Source organism: Dermacentor silvarum, chromosome 4, assembly GCF_013339745.2.
Source record: "Dermacentor silvarum isolate Dsil-2018 chromosome 4, BIME_Dsil_1.4, whole genome shotgun sequence".
NCBI lineage: Eukaryota > Metazoa > Arthropoda > Arachnida > Ixodida > Ixodidae > Dermacentor > Dermacentor silvarum.
The window spans coordinates 25,905,018-25,925,465 of record NC_051157.2 but is presented as its reverse complement, the minus strand read 5'-3'; positions in this window follow the sequence as shown (position 1 = coordinate 25,925,465).

The window sequence follows — 20,448 nt, the reverse complement described above, 5'->3', positions numbered from 1 at the left end:
TTTTGGCACGTAAAACCCCAGAATTCGCTAGAAATCCGTGATATTAAAAAAAGAACCTAATATCAATCGTACGTTCGCGTTACTACTTTTACCAAGAATATTTATCGGGGATCCCAAGCGCATGTGTCTTAATGTTCAGCTAAATTAATATTTTCCTTCCTCTTTATATTTTGGAAACGTCCCCTCGCTCTATTCTTAATGCAGCGTCAAGTCTGGCTTACGTAGACTTTCCCACAAGTAAGTGGCACGAATGCTGTCTTGAGGGGCTAATCTATATCCACTTGGGTACCAAAGCACAGTAATTTATTAATTTTTGTTTATGACTTGAGCGAAAACTAGGCGCTGTTTATATCTACACATTGCTTGTATACAGCATTCGTTTTCTTTTTTGCCCCACGCTTAAGTGTCCTCCGTGGGCAATAACATTTTTGCATGATCTGCGAGATGCGACTACTAGTTCAGTCATTTGTGCCACTTGTATCAGAAATGAGAAGAAAGGCTATTGCTGAATTTATTTTACAATGCGGTGCAATGGAACAGACGCTTTTTATATTGTTGGAACAGAAGTCGTGGGGAAAATATGACAATAAGACCACTTCACGAGGCCGCTGAGGTTGTATACAAGTAATGTGTAGTAGATGTAAAGACCGCGTATTCGACGCTGAAGTCCCAAACAATAATAAATTAGTGAATGTCCTTTGATATCCGTGTGTATATGGATTCGCCCCTCAGTAGCGTATTGCATCGCGAAATAAATTAGCACAGAAGATCTTTTGCGGGTATATACTCGCCACTCGATCGCGGTTCCGTAGAAGGCGGTTCTTAGTGGCAATTTACGGGGTGATCATTTTTAAGTTTTATGGAATTTTTAAAAATAGCCTGCGGCAGATAGCATAATTCTTGTCCTTGAGTTGGATTATTCGAAGAGGCGTCCATTACTAGCACGAGAAATCGAAACACGTAATAAACTAATTACCAGAAATTCACTAATTAACTCCTTAATTGCCTTAAGGACCATACTACAATTCCGAATTGCAGCCGTTGAATTTGCAGGACGTATCCACTCGAAGTAAGTTTCCAGGATAATACCAGTTTCGAGGTATTATTTTCCAAAGTGTGAGGCCGGCTTGACCGGCAGATTATGAATGTGTAGTGTTTTCTTGTTTTTTTGTGTGTTTTTTTTCCTTGTGAACCCCGCCATTGACGCTTACCCCTGCTTAGGCCATTGAGCCATTCTTTTCATTAAAGTTCTCTCTCTCTCTCCAAAGTGTGGGAAAAACCACATGCTCCAGTTACTTTTGTGCTTCAATGGATAAAAGAGCGTTTTGCTAAAAAATTAAGTCAAACAACAGTGCAATTTTACGGTGAGCTTGGTGGCGCATATATATCTCCAAACTTGCGTCATTCGGGAAATTCATTTCAAGCCTTGCAAACTCACCGGCTACAATTCGTAAATTGCAATATGTGCCGTAAAACAAATAATTCAGAAGATAATTATTTCATTTGTTTAATTAGTTGAATAGGTGTTTCGAATTCTCATGCAAGTAATGTCCGCCTCTCTGAATAATTCAGCTCAAGGACTAGAATTATGCTATCCGCAAAGGGCTATTTTGAAAAATTTCGTAAAACTTAACCCAAAATTAACGAAAGACTGCGCGTTTCTAACGCGTTTGTGCTAGCGCGTTACGGCCCGTGTAAGAAGCTGGTGTAAGACGCTGTGGCCTCTCCGCCTTACCCCCGTATTCATAAACGCTCCTCGACTTGAACTTGACTTGCCACCGCCTTGGGCAGCGCGTTCGAAACGCGTTGAAGACGGTGGCAAGTCAAGTTCAAGTCGAGGAGCGTTTATGAATACGGGGGTTATACTCTCTCAGCAGTCAAGTGATGGCGTCGGCAAACGCGGTGCACGTTCCGGCATGTGTAAACGGCTGCGTAAGACGCTGTGGCCTCTCCCCCTTACTAGAGAGTACTGCACGTTTCTAACGCGTTTGTGCTAGCGTCCCCTTAAGCGGGAGATGGTGCAATTATAATGAAGGGCGCTGTTATAAAATAGGAATGACGTCACATATGGCGCGTGTCATTGGTGGAAGTCAATCGTTCGATTTAGTGCGGCGAGACTGGGCAAATTACCCGGAAGATTCACGGTTTACCGATGATTAATTCCCTCCGGAGCTTCGCCCACTCATCATCATTCACCCCGTGGATATTCGGTGTTTTTTTTTCTCCAGACGAGGCCGAGTTACACATCCTAACAATGGACGCAGCCACGTACTGCTTGAACTAGACGCAAATGAGCTGCCTGGGTTAATGAAGAGATTGCGTATGTGTTTTTCAACGTAGATTAAAGCAATGGAGCGCACATTAGCGTAATGGCTACATGGCCTAATGCACGGGCGCAGAGAAGACGTAATGAGCGCCTAACTTAACGCCTAGACCCGTAGCCTTAAGCGTGGGCACGTACATGAGCGTTGTGGCCGCGTAACGACCCTGCATTGCTGTCACAGTCAATTCCATGTGCACTTCCTCAAAAAAAAAAAAAAAAAAAAATAAACTGGGTCTTTTTCTTGAGACGTTCTCTGCTGTAGGGATGCATAACGTAGATGTCATGCGTCGTACTTCCGGCGTCGTGACGGCGCAGTCTTTCCGTCGATGTGGCAGCGCCTTTTACCGTTCCGCAATCGTGTCGTTGTAGTGCCGTCGTCAACGTTATGCCACCGTCTTTGACGTCGTCGTTGTCTCGTTGTATAGTAGCACATAGAAATGGGAGAATTTGCACAGGGTGCGCGAGTCAACGTTGGACGAAGTTTGAGTGCTTTGGCGTAGTCGGAAGACTTACTGATGTTGCTGTAAATGAGTTCAGAGCCGGAGGATCTCGTGAGGACTGCATATATATATATATATATATATATATATATATATATATATATATATATATATATATATATATATTACTTGCATATGACGACAAATGTTACGCGAATGTGCAACAAAATGCACGTTCTGGAGCGATAGATATTTTCTTTAACAAAAGCTACAACTTTCCGGAATAGGACAGTTACAAACAAAACGTTTTTAGACATAGTAAATTAGTCACGGGGCATTTCCGTTTGACGTCCGCACTGCAAGGCTGTCTTTGCTGCGCTTCCGGTGCGCTCGGTTTTGATATTGCCTGGATTCAGGGCTGAAATTCGATAATGAATATCTGGAGTTAGGGCTGATCTTAAAGATTTATAAGAATGGTGGTGCATTAGAATGCGGCTGCCTCCAAATTTGCCATATAATGAACTGCCCCCAGTATCTAGTATAAAATTTCAATTCCCAATTTTTTGAAAGTTAATCTTCTGAAAGTCATGTTAGCAGCGGCAAAGTATGCCCGGCTCGCCTTACAACTCCTCGGCAAGAAAAGCACGTTCCCTATGCTCATGGCCTTTCATTAAAAAATCTGTATATTCTAAAGAAAAAAAGAGATCCTGTATTGTTTAAAAATAAATGTAATAGAAATTTGGTAGGCACTGTATGTCAATTAGTCTGTGTAATTATTACTGCAAGAATCTCAAACAACAACTGAATATTGCAGCTGACACCTAGTATGTAATAACGGCTTCATTTAGTGCTAGTATTCTAGCTGGCGGCAGAGTTTCCCAAGCGCTGACATAAGAGTTAGGAATTCATATTGACCGTGTTATGATATTTGCGAGTGTGACAATAAGATTCTGTCTCGTCTAACTCCCTATGAGTGAGTTATCGCTTAAGAAAAACAATATATATAATTGTAGCCCATTAGCATATTTTCTTCGTATCTTCAGCAAAAGTAGTAGTGGATCTATTCAGTTCCATACTCAATTTCTTGCATTATACAGTTTTATTTACATCGTCAAGATGTGGGCGGATCAACACTTTGACGATCTACACTTTGAATTTGATCAATACGCCCTTATAATTGCTCTTGCAATTATAATAGCGACACTCGAGGCCTCTTCGCGCTGTCATGCTGTCATGGTATCGACGGCGCATGCGCCACCTGGTGGAGGGTGGGTTACATCATGAAGGGTTAGGACTCCACGGACTCGCAGTACGGTTGGCTGCAAAAGCAACGAATCCAAATGAACTCACCGACACGCTTCACTTAATCGGATCTGCCAGAGACAGGCAGTGTTCTGGCTTCCGTTGCTGGCATGACCAAGGCATGACCGTCGTGCGCACACACATTAGCGTTCTTGATGATGTTAGAACACTGTGCAGGGAGCTCGAGCTCAGCGGTAATTCATGCTATTGCAGTCAGTGCTTCGTATTCGTGCGAACCTGCAAATATTAAAGAAATTGGAGGACGCTTAAGCTTCGCCTTTAAGAGTGGAACGTGATAGCGTTATCAGGCCCCGTTCGCATCGCATTCTAACGAGTCTAAACCAGATACAACGGCGCTACCTGCAAACAGTGGGCCTTCATCCCACGCGACCACCGGACTATGATTATTGGCTCTATGGAAACAACCATCGAGCACTAATGATGTTCATCGCTGAAACCGGCCTACATTTCTATATTGAATAGTTTGTGCCATTGGGTGAACTTCAAAAAAAATCTGCCTAACTGTTTAAGATTAACTTTGAGCCGTGCCGAGCGTACGCCAAAAATCGGCGCAGCAGGGGGAGGAGCGCGCGTTGGGGCGCAGGTGTTCGCAGAGCGGCGAGGGAGACAGAGGAGGAAGGCGTGCGCTGAGCAACAGGTGGCGGAGCTAAAGAAAGGGTAGCAATGACGTAACGTAGGAGAGACCGAGGGAGAGCGTGCGCCAAGCAGCAGTTGAGGCGGAGCCTAAGAGAGAGAGAGAGAGATACATTTATTGTTGATTAGGTGGGGCGACTTCCTCGTAGGGTGGAGCCCCTACTTCAGGGCTCCATTAACTCCCCCCCCCCCCCCCCCCCCCCTTCCAACTGGATCAGCCGTCGCTGCTCTTGCGGGTCTAAGCTGATCAGCGCAGTCTCCCAGGAGGAAAGTGAAGGTGAAGACATAGGGGAGTAGCCCGGAGGGTGTGAGCATTCCCAGGTGCAATGATATACTGTGGGCTTTGCTCCACAGTAGGGACAGTATGAGGGATATTGCGTGGGGTGGAAGAGGTGAAGGTAAAAGATACAGGGGAATGAATTGGTCTTTAGCTGTCGCCACGCGACGGCATCTTCTTCGTGTAAGAGACTGGTGTGGTGGGGGGGTGTATCATCTGGACACTCCTCTCTCCATCATGAGGAGGAGGAGGAGGAGAGAAAGAGAAGGCAGGGATGTTAACCAGAAATGCGTCTGGTTGGCTACCCTACTCTAGGGGGCGGGAAAGAGGGAATAGAAAGATGAGATAGAGAGAGGAGGGGGGAGGGAGGAAAGACACGGTGAGCTCACGCACGCACGCGGAGGGCCTGAGCAATTCAAAGGTTAAACCTTCCTTTCTCCATGGTAATGAACGCGCTAATGCGGTAGCCTGAGAGCTCGCTAACCGGGCGCCACTGGAAGAGCTGTTCAACCCAGATGACGTACCGACAGAACTACTGAACTACACTGAAACTCTACGACATTAAAGAGAGAGAGAAGTGATGCACGTAACCATGACGTGCATGGTTCTCTTGAGCTGAAGAGAGCGTGTGCTGGCGGCGGCGTCATTCTGCCGTGAGCATGGCTAGGACGAAGAAGCAGCTTTCTCTCGAACAAGAGGCGCGGCGTCAACCGACTGCGCGCAGATCCGGAATTCCAAGCAAGGGCTGCTGAAGCAAAGCGACCGAGGAGGGTTGCAGATCCAGAGTTTACAGAGAGAGAAGCTGCGACTCGGCAACGCTACGAATAAGCTCACCGTGAAGATAAACAAATCGATGTTGCAGCAAAGTTAAAGCTAAGAAAAATCAAGAGTTGAAGCTAAGTAAAAATTCAAGTTAACGCGAAGTATAAGACAAGTTATAGCTAAGTAAACGCCAAGTTAAAGCTAAGTAAAAGCTAGTATAAGCCACCAGCTTCGCTGTTTCATCAGTCTTCGCGTGTAAAGCTGGCTAAATTTTTTTATTTGAATAGGCTTCACTGCAACATACAACGTGGCAAAGCCAGCTTACAAAGACAAAGCTTACACCGATCCCTTTAAAGTGGCCTTCACTTTAAAACACAAATTTATTGCTGAGAAGACCGGACTGTGTGAAATGAAATGCGTGTGCGTTTGTTTTTCGCATGTGTGTCTAAATGTAATGGAAATAATTTTCGCATGACATTACTGATAATTTCATGCAATAAAAGGAAAAAAAAAGAGATTGCCGTGGCGCAGTGGTACGGTATTGGATTCGGAAGACCAGCCGTGCACTTAGTTGCTTAGTGGCTATGGTGTTGGGCTGCTAAGCACGAGGTCGCGTGATCAAATCCCGGCCACGGCGGCCGCATTTCGATGGGGTCGTAATGCGAAAACACCCGCGTACTTAGATTTAGGTGCACGTTAAAGAACCCCAGGTGGTCCAAATTATTCCGGAGTCCCCCGCTACGGCGTGCCTCATAATCAGATCGTGGTTTTGGCACGTAAAACCCCATAATTTTTTAAATCGGAAGCGTAAGGTCGTAAGTTCGAATCCTCAACATGAAATCTTAAAGTTACTGTCTTTTTTTAGCTTTTTACTTTTTTTACATCAACAAATTTATGTCGTCTCAAAGAGCTCTCTGTCATCATTCTGATTATATAATGATCAAGGACTACAGGACGTCAGGCATCAGGACGTCAGACTATAGGACCTCAGACTATAGGACCTCAGACTACAGAACGTCCCAAAATACGACACACTGAAATTTTCTGTTGTTTCCCAACTGGGTAGAGAAAACAAAAAGCTATCGAGAAGCGTAAGCTTGTGAAGCCCTGCAGCGGTAAACAACGTCCACGCTACGAAGAAATGTTGTTCTTTGAACCTCGCCTACGTTTTGTTTAGGAAACGTAGAGTAAACATTGAGTGCCCGACTGTTTCCATAATGTGAGCGCACGGACGTAGATGGGCAGATTAGAGCATGACACCAAATTACGCCCTCTCCGTGCAGGCGAAGGGTGCAAACGTAGCCGTCACTCCCAGATATATGATATGTTTACACACAGACTTGGGCCAAGGCAAACAAGAGCATGATGACACAGGGAATGTCTACGATGAAGAAAAGTAAGATTTGTGGTGGCAATGGCCTCGTAGAACAGATCTGGGTAATTGACAACAGCGCTGTAGCAAACACGAACACCAACGTCTGCGTAATATCCTCATTCCTCTGAGTTTCGGAGAGGTTGACGTAGAGAGCCAATACTTTGTGCACGCAGGACAGCCACACGAGTGGATGCTGGCATGGAGCGAGCTACGCTTCTGATTTCGCCTAAAATGTGTCGCCATATCGATTGCGATTTGAGGCAGCGAGTGGCCACGATGTTATCAAGAAGCTGCTGGTGGCCTCTACGCGCTCCGATGGCCACCACTTATTGGACTCCTCCTAGTTTGGAAGTTTTATTGTGTGCATTGAATGAATTACCATGCACGGTGAGAATTCAAAGCCTCTACAGGCAATATGCGTGCGAGGTGGCGTGCGCTGTCTCTCTTTTCATTGTCATCTTAAGTACTTTTATGCATTGACGCAGGAGAGTTATTGCTTGATTTTACAATGATGTATTCACTTGCAACGAGCGGTTAAGTTGCGTTCTCCAGATGTTTTCGTTCTTGTAGCGTACAAATACCTAGTAAATGCGGTACGAAACTTACAACTTACTATTGCAGTGACTGGATGGACAACTTCAGCTTAGGAGGGACCTGTTGGTACCTTCAGAGTGCCTAAAGTTACGTTTCAGTTTTTGTGTTTGGCCTAGTCCTATATTCTCTCTCCCCCCTTGCGCCAATAAATTTCTCGCCCAAATTTGCAGCGCTTTCAATTTACTATGAAGTAATTTTTCAAACACTTAGGTTACCGCATTATTCGCTCGGATATTTGTGCCAAAGTGACAAGATCAGACATCAATAGAATGCTGGCTTGGGCGCACGAGTAATCGCACAACGCAAAAACTGTGTTAATAACTATAAAAGCGCTAGCGCTTTCAAAATGAATGTGAAGATTCTTCCTAATACACGGCCTCGTACCAGATATGTGCTGTAACACGCACCCCCTCTCTATTCCACGCACGGGATCGCGGTGTGATTTGGACGAAACGACTTGCAGCTTGAAGACGTTTAGTTGATGCAGGGAAGAGACATCCGTGGCAACCAGTGCCACAGGCCACGAATTGGCGAAAATGGGTGAAGCTGGACGCTGACAGTCTTTTTCGTTTGTCTTTCGAAGAAATACGTGCTTTACTACAACCCTTCGATCACGACAGCGCATTTCAGCGTGGTCATACAACTAACAGGATTAAAAAAAAAAGTTTGATGCTGACTTCGTCCTCCATATTTCCTGAGCAAGCGTAGTGAACGGCAAATGATCCAAACTTGCAGAAATCCCAAGTGCCCTTGACTCGTCCCTAACAAGGTACATGTTTCTTCCGGAGCATTTTCATTTTTATTAGTTTGATCAGAAGTTTTATTTACGGTTGTAGTTTGCACACACACAGGCCGACTTGGCTAACTAACTATTATGTGAACTAGTAAGTGCACTCGACTTTTATTTTTTGGGTATATTGTCCCGCTTAATCACAATATAAAATGACTGAATGAGAAAACTCTGTCTCAATCTGCCACCTCCGTACGGCGCCCGCGTGCACATCCCCGACCGAAAAAAAAGGGGACACAAATTCAATTATTCATTAACAACTATGCATAATGCGATTATGGTGTGAATAATTTCTGTTGCATTGTTTCACCATGGTTGCTTTGCCGGAGCACTTCATATCATGGATGTCACAATAGATATTGGGCGGTTGGGGGTTATAGATATCTAACAAAGGCGTTATAGCAAAAAGGCGTTATCACACTTGTGGCTGAGTTTAAAGGAACTGGGCAAGGCAAGGCTAGCTTTTATAGCAGCTTGAGATCAGCGTGAACACTCTCCCGATATACCGCGTGTCCCAGCTAACTTTAGCCAAACTGTTCAACGAAAAGAAAGATAAAAAACACACGGTGCAAGATACAATGACCAAACCCACGGTGTTCGATCGTCAGGGGTCCGATGACCGTATACCGCAGGTCTTAGAATCGTATCTTGCGCTCTGTTCTTTAAATACTTTTTTTTTGGTTGAACAGCTTGGCTAACGTTAGATGTGACACCCAATATATGTTCTTGATTCACTGATTTGAGCGCACAAAGCCACCACTCTAAATGAAAACAAAGCTTTCTATGTCAATTATTTCTCTTGTGGCAGAAAAGACGCGAAAATATGTAAGGAAACTAGCAAAGGAGAAACAGCGTCCTGTAATTTGCTGTCTGGTACTTTCTCCCTCTCTATCCTCCGTCTCCCTCCCTCCCCTCTGTCATCTTGCGATTGACATCGGCCTGGGTACAGTCTCGGCATATATTCTTAAGCTTTTCTGATTTTCTCTTGCCACCAGAGTTAAATGATTTTCTTGTCGACAAAGCACACTTCTGATTACATAGCCAGAACCATCTTTATTTCTCTAAAGTTTTGCTACAATATCTGCATACTTGACCGTTCCTCAAGGGCAATTACCAAGCCCATATTTTGTCGCCATGCCTCGGGCTCACTGGAGATTAAAATTCAAGAAACTTTAATCTTCTGAACGTCACTCTCCATCATCGTTGCTGTTTTCATAAGCTTCGAAGACGTAAAGTAAACACAAAAAAAGTATCTGCCGCTCTGCGCAAGAGGATACGAGAGACAATCCCACGAAACGAAGACCCGTCACCGAAAGACCTCCCGTGAAGTACACAAGTGCTCGCTCACAAAGCTCGGAGCGGATTTGGGCTCACTGAAGACGTGCTTGAGAAGCGGCGCGGGCTTACGTATGTGGCGAAGCGCGAGCACAAAATGACGCAATGAAATCGCAAGCAACCTGGGTCAAGTGCTCGACATGCAAAGACGAATCCTCGCCCACTATAACGCCCCATGCTCTGGGATTGCCCAGGACTCCAAGACGCCCGTAACCGTCATCGTGCCACTGCAAAAAAGCTCAGAAAAAGTGGGTCTTTCCGCCTGTGGTGGGGCCAAGGCTGCCCTAGCAATCCGTGTGAGACTTCCCCCTGGGACTGGCATGGTCGGCTGGATCTAGGTCTTCAGTAGCGGAGTGGGATGGTTAATGGTGTGCGACAGCAGCGGGATGGGACCGTCGCCTTCAGGAGCTTTCGGAGCATCTAGTCTTCCACGAGGGCATTGAGGATCACCACCCTCTTCTCTACACCCGACCCACTTTCCCACACCCCAGCATAGAGCACAGAGTCATCCCTTCTTCAATAAAAGTTATTCATTCATTCTTCAGTGGAGTAGCCTTGGCAGTACACAGCGTGGTTGTACTACTGAATATGGCTCGTATTTCTCTGTCACTTGATGCAGCTGCGACATTTTTAGAATTATGCCATCCTGCCTAACTTATGCTCATAGCTTCTCTTTCCGCGCACCCTTCTTCATTCACTATGATTACACAAAGTACTTGAGGTTGTTTTCTTGTTTGTCAGCTTGCGTAATTTTTTACTTTTCTTTGAGTGGCTTGCCATGCTGCAAGCAATGTAGCCATTGTACAAGAAATAGGAAAAAGAAGATATGACAAGTCAATTAAAGGGGGAGGAGAAAACGACAGTGAGAACCATAGCAAATTCTTTTAATGATTATTTAATAGCTTTAGCGTATTGCCACATTGTGAGTGAATTCTGGGATGTCAAGTGATAAAACCACGATTTGATTAAGAGGCACACCGTAGTGGGGGACTCCAGGCTAATTTTGATCTTCAACGTGCCCCTAGTGCACGGGACACGGGCGTTCTTGCATTTCGCCCCCATCGAAATGCGGCCGCCGCGGCCGGGATTTGATCCCGCTACCTCGTGCTTAATTCGCAGCTCAACACCGTAGCCGCTAAGCCACCGCAGCGGGTCATTGTCACATTGTATGACGGTGAAGAACCATACAGTAACCAGACTGTGAGTAACGATTCTAACGCTTTATTGGGCGAACAGTTTATTTGGACCAGAAGAACAGGGGACACTCAAAGCACAATGGTGGCGGCGAGCACAGTCGTAAGTCGTCGAAATCTGATCTCCAGGTCAAGAACGTCCATATCGTATACGCTTCAACGTGTTCGCTGGTGCTCGCGTTTGTTCGAGAATGTACACCAATGTTTGCTTAAAGCATCTAATCTGATCAGACAAGGTTCTTTCGCTAGAATCGCGATCACATTCAGGAAAGTTTCGATACATGTAGGCGTGTCTTCCATCGAGCGATAACCTTGCAACAGTGTTAAGCGTGTGAAACACGGTCACTCGAAAAAGATAATGTACTCGTGTCAGCATTAACTATTTTAAAGTAAAAACAAAATCTGTAATAACACGGTACACACAAGGCAGATTGCGTTGCTTACTAGAAAACAAACCTGAGATAAACTTTACGACAATCAGGTAAACAAGAAGTGGATACTTAATACAGGCAAATGATACTCGGAGTGACAGACTGAACGTCCAATAACGCTTAACGTCGTAGAGTTTATTCGTTTACGTTTATTAGTTTATGAGTAGAGTTCACGTCGTAGAGAGGATGGTAGCGGGTGAACTGAGAAAATATTAGTGAGCTATGGCGTACCCGCCGCGGTGGCTCAGTGGCTAAGGCCTTGCGCTGCTGAGCACAAGGTCGCGGGATCACATCCTGGGCCCAGCGGCCGCATTTCGCTGGAGGCGAAATGCAAAAACGCCTTTGTGCTTGCGTTGTAGTGCACGTTAAAGAACCCCAGTTGGTCAAAATTAATCCGGAGCCCCGCTCCCCACTACAGCGTGCCTCATAATCAGAACTGGTTTTGGCACGTAAAACCCCAGAAAGAAGTGAGCTAAGGCGTTCTGCGCTGGCACAGGAGCGGCAAGGCTCCGGTGCCAGCGCAGAATATGATTGGCTCACTGGCTTGATCCGCATTAGCTTGTGCACTGAGAAGGAAGAGGTGAAGCAATGTATTTGGAGGTAGTACCAGTGTATAGAAATACGCAATTCAACCAGTGCATGGTTCGTCAAACAAATGTCCAATTGGTTGGAAACGTTTTGAGGCGCCCTTCCAAAGTTGAAAGAGAGCACATAGAGGCAAGGTGGTTCACGATATTACAACAAAACGGCACATTGACGATGACATAATGTTTTCATGTAAGCTTTTCATATCATATAGCACAGTAATGACTAAGGGGTGAGAAAACATAGAGAACAAGGACTGTAAGGAAGATGACGAACGTCGGCGCAGAGTCAGCAGCATCGGCAGCATCAAGCGCGCAGCAGACTCGAGCGAGAGGACTGTGCTCTGTGCATACTACGACCGGCTGTCGCTACGAACCTCAATAAATCTCCTTTATAAGTGGTGGAGGCGCGGAGTAACGTTCCACTCTACCATCCTGAAACTTCGTTCACGGACGCTACCCTTTGCCATGCCGGACGCCAACCAGCAGACTCTTCCATCGCCACCCGTCCCTTGCGCTGGCACCGTTCGCCAGCGGGAACCTCCCATATTCAGCGGAGGCGACGACAACGACGTTGAAGAGTGGCTGTCATGAACGGGTGAGCGTTCACAACAAATGGAATGACTCGGACAAGCTGGCTTACGTATCCTTCTATTTTGCGGGCGTCGCCAGTCTCTGGTTCAGGAATCATGAGAGGGATATCCGAACGTGGTCGGCGTTCAAGACGTCGATTACCGAAGTATTTGACCGACCCGCCGTCAGGATACTCCGAGCCGAGCAGCGTTTGCGTACACGCGCACAGGACACGGGTGAGACGTTCGCCAGCTATATAGAAGACGTCCTCGATTTGTGCAGGCGCGTGAACGCTGCCATGACGGAAGCGGAAAAGATTAAGCACGTCATGAAGGGAATCGATGATGACGCGTTCCAGATGCTTCTGGACAAGGACCCGCGCACTGTTGGCGACGTTATCAGCTTGTGCCAGCGCTATGATGAATTGCGTAAGCAGCGAGCTCTGACAAGGCGACATCCCACACTTAATGCAGCGTCACTCTGCAGCTTGACCACCGGCCCCGAACAAGCCTCCCTGATAACCCAAATCAAGGATTTCGTCCGCGAAGAAGTCGCACGACAGCTATCTCTGGTGTCCATCACTCCGGAGTCTGCCAGCACTTTGCCGTCTCCTCTCCGTAATGTGATCCATGAAGAGGTCACGAAAGCGCTGCCAGCTGTTCACCAGCAGGATGCCGTAGCCTACACCGGTAACTTATGCTGCGGTTGCTGCAATGGCCCCTCGCAGTACGCCCGTACCACGTTTCCAGCAGCCTTTTTAGCCGAGTAAGGTACTGATAAAAAAAAATGCGTGTAGTTTGTGATTATTCCAGGTCTCAGTATCTCACTCGCGGTGAGCGTTCGTCCTAGAGATTATCACACAGCAGTAGCGTAGCAACACGCTATAGTTGATGGAGGCGAGCGCATTGTAGGCGTTGGCCGGAAAAGCTAGGCAAATGTTCCCCCGGATAACTGCGTCGTTAGCTGTTGTACGAGTCCCCATCGAGTCGTTAGGCGACCGCGGAAGTCCATTTGTCACCGGTGGAGGGGACCCCCGTTGAATGCTTTCGCGACCACACACGACAAACGCGAATCGAAGCAGAGCGTCACCAGGCCGGCAAATCGGGCCCCCGTTCTCGATTCAGCGTACTTTTAGCACTCGTAACTCTGCCTTCATCTAACATAGGTTAACCCAGAAAGCGTTTAGGGCGACTTGTCGGCACGAAGCACACAAATGCAAGAGAAGTGGTAATGCGAGATAAAGACGAAAAGAAAAAAAAAGAAGAAAACCTATCGTTTGTATTTTGTGCCACCGAACAATTTTCATTTTACATGTAAGAAATTAAGCGGGGCCAGTTAAAGGAGGGGGGGATACTTGAATGGAGAGGTAGTGCTGTCCTACACTTTCGAAAGAAAGGTTTCTGTCGATAATAAGAATACTAGGATTTGTGAACAATCAATACTGAGTATTGATTACATGCGTACTGTGAGCGAGTGTGACCGCATTTCTCGGTTTACGGAGAAAAACACACACACACACACACACACATATATATATAATGAGAGAGAGAGAGAGAGAGGGAGAGAGAGAGAGAGAGAGAGACTGAGAGAGAGACTCGGTATGAACGGTGGCGACGTTTGCCTGGCGGCATGCCTGTCAGGCTACGCCAGCTGAGAACGATCAGAAGTGAAATGGTATGCGCAGGGTACACAACAGACACGTAACATACACAAAACAAGCAACACACAACATGCAAAACAACAAAAAACATACCGCCACATCGCAAGCGTTATACGAAAGATGTGGGTTCAGTTCCCACTGGCGAAAACTTGTATTTTCGTTCACTTCGACTCCCTTTTGCTTACTATTTCTACATTTCAATGAAGCCCCTCAGTTAATTTCCCGTATGATTTCATTGGCTTCATTGTAAGCGCCATGCAGTTGTGACTAACAATATATCGAGACACTCGGTGCTCCTTCTTCTCGTTCATTAAGAAGAAACTAGTTACTAGTCACTGCCTTCCTCCCGCTCTCCTCTTCCCCTGCTTAAAGCCTTTGGAAACAACAGCTACACGCATCAACATGGAACAAGTAAGCAAACCCATAAAATTAAAGGCGAAAAAAAAAAAAGGCGTGGCTGTAGTGGCCATTGTGTAGCTCGCTGTTCGTCATTGGCGCACAGCAAACACACTCCTCACACACTTCATGGGCCTGTTGGCGGGCACTCCGGGTGACGCGACTCTCCTAGAGTAGCGGTGACCTGCACCTAAGCCAGTGTACCTGGTATGCCGTATCTGCCGCTGCGAACCTTTGACGCGCTACTACTGCGTGTCCAAACTCCTTTGTCGCATCCCTGCTCCGAATTCGTTGCGCCATAATCACGTGATCGCGCTATTTTCGCTCATGATCTCTCTCCTTTCGGCTGACACAACTTTTTTCTTCCTCACTGCCACTTCCGACGTGCGGACTACTGCGCGGTGTTCAGCCGAGATGCCGGATTGTTTACTACTAGTTACACCCCCCCCCCCCCCCTTCTCCTCGGGATCCTCAACTCGCATGTCAGTACACATTGGTATAGACAAAAATAAATTGCACTGGTTCGTGTCAACATAGAAATTAAAAAAAAAAAACTAAAGCAATTGGAAGTACGGAAAAGATTGTCCGGGGCAAGCGCTAACAAAAGCGAATGGGGAAAGCGTCCACATTGCTGCTACGGTGCAATTAAAAGCTACACTGCTAACAGAAAAATAAACATCTCGTGGTTAATCGCTGCTGCTTTCGATAAAGAAATAGAAAAACAAGAAATAAACCCCCGTGTAGCGTAGAATGTTGTCACTACTTGTTTCGCGCCGGAGAGATGAGGCGAGCACACAGGGGATTCGTAGACATTTTCCTGATTTGGTTTATTTGGCCTTTAGTTACTCGAATTGCACTTTTAGACACTTGCACATTAGATGGCTATGACATATGAGCAGCGCTCACTGCGACCTGCTCTCTTGGTGTCTCCGGCGCGAATTTCGGCAGGGCTCCTCCGGAAGCGTCCCAACACACCGCCAGAGAGCGAACAAAACATCAATCAGGACTCCTCGTTGACCGGAACCAATCAGGCCACACAGATTAAAATACGCACAGCCAATCATGGGCAGGCTTCGCCGAGTTTAAGCTCGGTGACAGCAGTCTGCCTAAAGAACTATAACTCAAAGCAAGGTAACAACACACAGAAAACTACAGAGATAGCCGTTGGGCTTTTGACGAACTAGAGCGAAGAACTATCGGCGTCTAGAAAGAGAGAGAGAGAGAAAAGTCATAAGGGAAAGGCAGGAAGGTTAACCTCTAGAAAGAGAAAGTGCACAAAAGAGCCGGGAAACATTCACCAAACACTTTGAGAAATGTCGCTCGTACAAAGGCGGCCGACAATGCGGTCACCCGGCCAGACCCTTAGGCGAAGCGGGTGGTGCCCCGCCTGAGATTCCCCCAACTGGCCTCCTCACTCGGGGGCGAAGAGACACTTCGAGAGAAAGAAAATGACAAGAAAGAAAAGAACACCCCTACACAACACAGGCGACGAAGAAACGTAAAGACGGACAGCTACGCGACACCCGCTCCCGGAGAAAATCGCGTACTGCTTTATTACAGTTCTCCGCTGCCACCAACTTGATCGCCTACGTGGACGCTTCCGACGTCATCGGCACGTGTCACCGAAGCAGGAGTGCCTTGAGCGCTACACAAACACTACCGCAGGGTAGTGTTTGTGCGCCTGCTTGTACAAACACTAACGCAGGGTAGTGTTTGTACAAGCAGGCACGTCAACTTCTTTCTCCATGAGATCCCCCGTGATTGGAAACTCTTACAAGCACGCACGCACGCACGCACGCACGCACGCACGCACGCACGCACGCACGCACGCACGACACGCACACACGCACGCACGCACGCACGCACGCACGCACGCACGCACGCACGCACGCACGCACGCACGCACGCACACACACACACACACACACACACACACACACACACACACACACACACAACAAAGAAAAACATCAGGCATTTCTGATTTCCGGAGCTGACATCTGACACCGCGTTCTTCAATTCTACGGTGCCAGTTGTGAGAGTTTCACTCCGGCATTTTCCGTTGGGTAGCCTCCAGTCTTCAAAGTTGCGTTTTCGAGTGGAGAGGTTCAATGTTCAAGTGCCTTCTACAGGAGAACCAAACTAGATATCACTACGAAAGCTGCAGGAATTTGAGAAGTGTTCGTAGGTGCAAGTGAACGGTCATAAAATCACCAGCCCTTCCCCTGTCGAGAAAATGGGGGTAAGCGAAGCTTGTCGTGTGTGTATCTGACCTTTGTGATTTTCTTTCTTTCTCTCTCACGCTCTTTTCCTATCTTCTTTCTTTCTTTCTTTCTTTTTCTTTCTTTCTTTCTTTCTTTCTTTCTTTCTTTCTTTCTTTCTTTCTTTCTCCATTTCTCTCTCTTTCTCTCTGTCTCTGTCTTGCTCTCTTTCTCTTTCTTTTTTGTCCCTGGTATGTGCTATTCAGCTTGGACCCTTTCGGCACTATCGCAAGGACTGGCCCACTTTTCAGCGTGACAATGGTTGAAGCCAGTTTATGTTCATGTAAATAACCGAATAATTATAACAGGAAAACGGCAAAATTTGTTTGTGTACATAAAAAAAAAAAATGCGTGCGATTCCTCAGACCGCAAGCGACTGACAAAAAAAAAAAAAAGAAAGACTATCACATTCAGTAAGCACACATCAGAAAGAGAGAGAGAGAGAGAGAGAGAGAGAGAGAGAGAGAGAGAGAAAGCAAGGGGGCGACCGGCCGGGAGAAGCACACTTCAGAAGCAATTCATTTCTATTGCACCTACTTCAGGTTGCGCGCCAGTGTGAACAAAAGCAACCACTGAGCTAGGACGTGATTTATCATTTATTTGAATAAATATAGCTCTCCAACTACCGAATAATTATTTGATGGTCATGATTTTCAAACACACAGAGCGAACACACCTACTTCCCGACGCGCCATGCTTATAACTGCGCTAACGGTACTGTCACTTCTAAAGTGACAGGAAGATGCTGTGTATTCACAAATGCGGTAGCATGATTGAGACATAATTGAGCAGGAAATGCAGTCAATAGATGAATGAAAAACTCCAGAGAAAGTGATTAACCTAAACCGAAAACCATTATTTATTCTTTTACGTTTCGTTTCGGACTGAAAAAAAAAAAGTGTAATTTCGGTCCTGAGCTGGTTCGCGCAAACATAACGTTTTTTCTTTTGTTTTCGGTTTTCGACTTAGTTCCGGTTACTCTGCTACGACATGGTTAAGATGCCTCGTTTAACTATGCAACTATGTGGCTGTGTCTAAGTCCCTTTCAGTTAGCGTTTTACAGCCGTCATGGTGAGTTTGAAGCACACTAAGGTTGTTCAGCGAGATATAAAGCAGCAGCGAATGCACAAGCTAATTTGAATCTTTTCATTGTCAAACAATGCCATAACATTTAGGGAAAAAAAGACGGGAACAGAACAGTAGGAACGCTGGTGAGCGCGTGTTGGGCAAGTATAAAGTATAAAAATGTAAACCATTACACGAAGCAATCTTTCATTGAAAAAGAAGCTTACAGCAGCTTGGGAACCCCGGATTTCGCACTGTAGAATATAGAGTTCAATTACATCTGCCAAAGCACAAGTGCAACGCCCACGTGATTATAGGCAAGGACTTTGAGGGTACATTTTTCTGTCCACACATGTTTGGTAACTTTTTCAATAATATCCAACGTTTTCTTTTGCTTTGCGGTCCCCCCCCCCCCCCCCCCCCCCTTCTTCTTTAAAAGTAATTCAATTAAACAATATTAAGGTAGAGGCTCCGAGATGCTTCGAGTTTAAAAGCGAAGCGGCACCGCGGTCGAGCCGAGGCGTGATCACGTAATGTTAATCACTTCTACTGTAAGCGGGCGTGTTCTTTGATGGCGTTGGTGGGCCGCGCTGATGAAGTTATCTGTCGGTGCGCGTTTCCGGCTCTGTCGGTATCTACTCTGAAAATCTGATGAACATTCGGCTGTGGCCATATACGGTTCCTGCTTAGACAGTGAGCGGCTCCTGCCTACGCTACTCTTACGCAGATAACTTTGGAGGGTGAGCCTAAGGTGCATTTTATTTTCGTGACTGAGAATGTTTCCTTGAGTAAAAAAAGTTGACAGTCACTTTAGCATACGCTAAAAAGGATGAAGGCGAAAGTCTGCCCGTTCACGATACATTAAGTACATTACTTGACATTTTCATTCTAATGCGTTGTTACTTCCTATTGCTTGTTTTCTCCCATCAATAGTGGTGGGTTCGAGTGACCTAATTAACTATAATTTAATTATCCGTGACTTAATTAACTTCGCTTTAATTCACACCAAAGGTAGTGGATTCGACTGTCGTCCTTCACGATGCCTATTGGAATCCAACTTGGAGATATGGCCGGTTCGCTCAGGTCTCCATGTTGGGTCGTGGGTTCGAGTGCCTTAATCAACATCGCCTTAATTAACACCAAAAGTCGTGTGTTCGACTCCCACCAAAGGTCGATGGCTTGACTCTCGACCTTCACAATGTCAATTTGAAACCAACTTGGAGATATATCCAGTTCGCCCATGTTTCCGTGTTGGGTCGTGGGGTCAAGTGCCTTAATCAACTTCGCCTTAATTAACACCTAAAGTCATGTGTTCGACTCCCAGAAAAGGTCGAGTCTTCGACTCTCGACCTTCACAATGTCAATTGGAATCCAACTTGGTGATATGGTCGGTTCGCCCATATCTCTAAGTTTGTTCGACTCCCCCAAAAGGTAGTGGGTTCGAGTGCCTTAATTAACTATATCTTAATTAAATGTGCATTAATTAGCTGTGCTTGATATAACACCACAAGTCGTTCTTAAGCTTCTTCTTGGACTCGGGTTCACGCTTTCTTATACAGAAATTGATGGCCTAATGCGCCCTAATTAAGACCAGAGGTCCTGGATTCAACTCCCACCAAAAGGCGAGGGTTCGACTCCCACCGAAGGTCTTGGTTCTAAATAAATTCGCTTTAACTAAAACCACAGGTAGCGGGTTCGATTCGTTATGAATTTGGGTGCTATGAATTTTGGCGCCAGAGAAGGGAAGCGTCATTGTCTTGCGCAGCGCGGCCGCTTCTGCTAAGCCACTTCAGTATTTCACCACGTCTTCGGCTCGCAAACGAGACAGACGGCGACTTGAGGGAAATGCAAGCTGCGGGTGCGGTGGTAAAGGACAGTGTAAACTGATTACCTCTTCGACCGATTGTGGTTTCGCTGGTTTATGCCAGATCCCATGAAAAGCTTTTCTCAGATTAGTGAACACGTCCAAAGCCCGAAACTATATTTCTCAATGTTCGTTATAACGGGTTCTTTCTTTTCAAACTCGGCGATAGAGAGCCTCGTGGAGCCGTGTTATATAAAACCCTTAATGACGGCCTGATGACTGTACTAGGCTCAATGAAAAAGCGGCAAAATATGCAACTGATAACGAGCTTTTTGTGTTCGGAGCGAAGTTGATGCAAGGATCGTTAATTCTGAAGAATGCTCGCGGGACGCCCATTAAGGGCAATGCATATTGTGACATCTTTTAAAGTTGTTTATTGCACAGTGGACTGCGACCAGGCGTTCGTGTAAATCGGGAGTCAAAGACAGGACGAGGATGATGCGCATGGCGCGGCAGACGATTACGTTACGTAGAAAATGCGGTTGCTGTCATTCCCTAATGACGCGCCTACCGAATTACAGAAAACAGTTACACTGATACAAAGCTGCATCTCTCTAAGCACTCGAAGA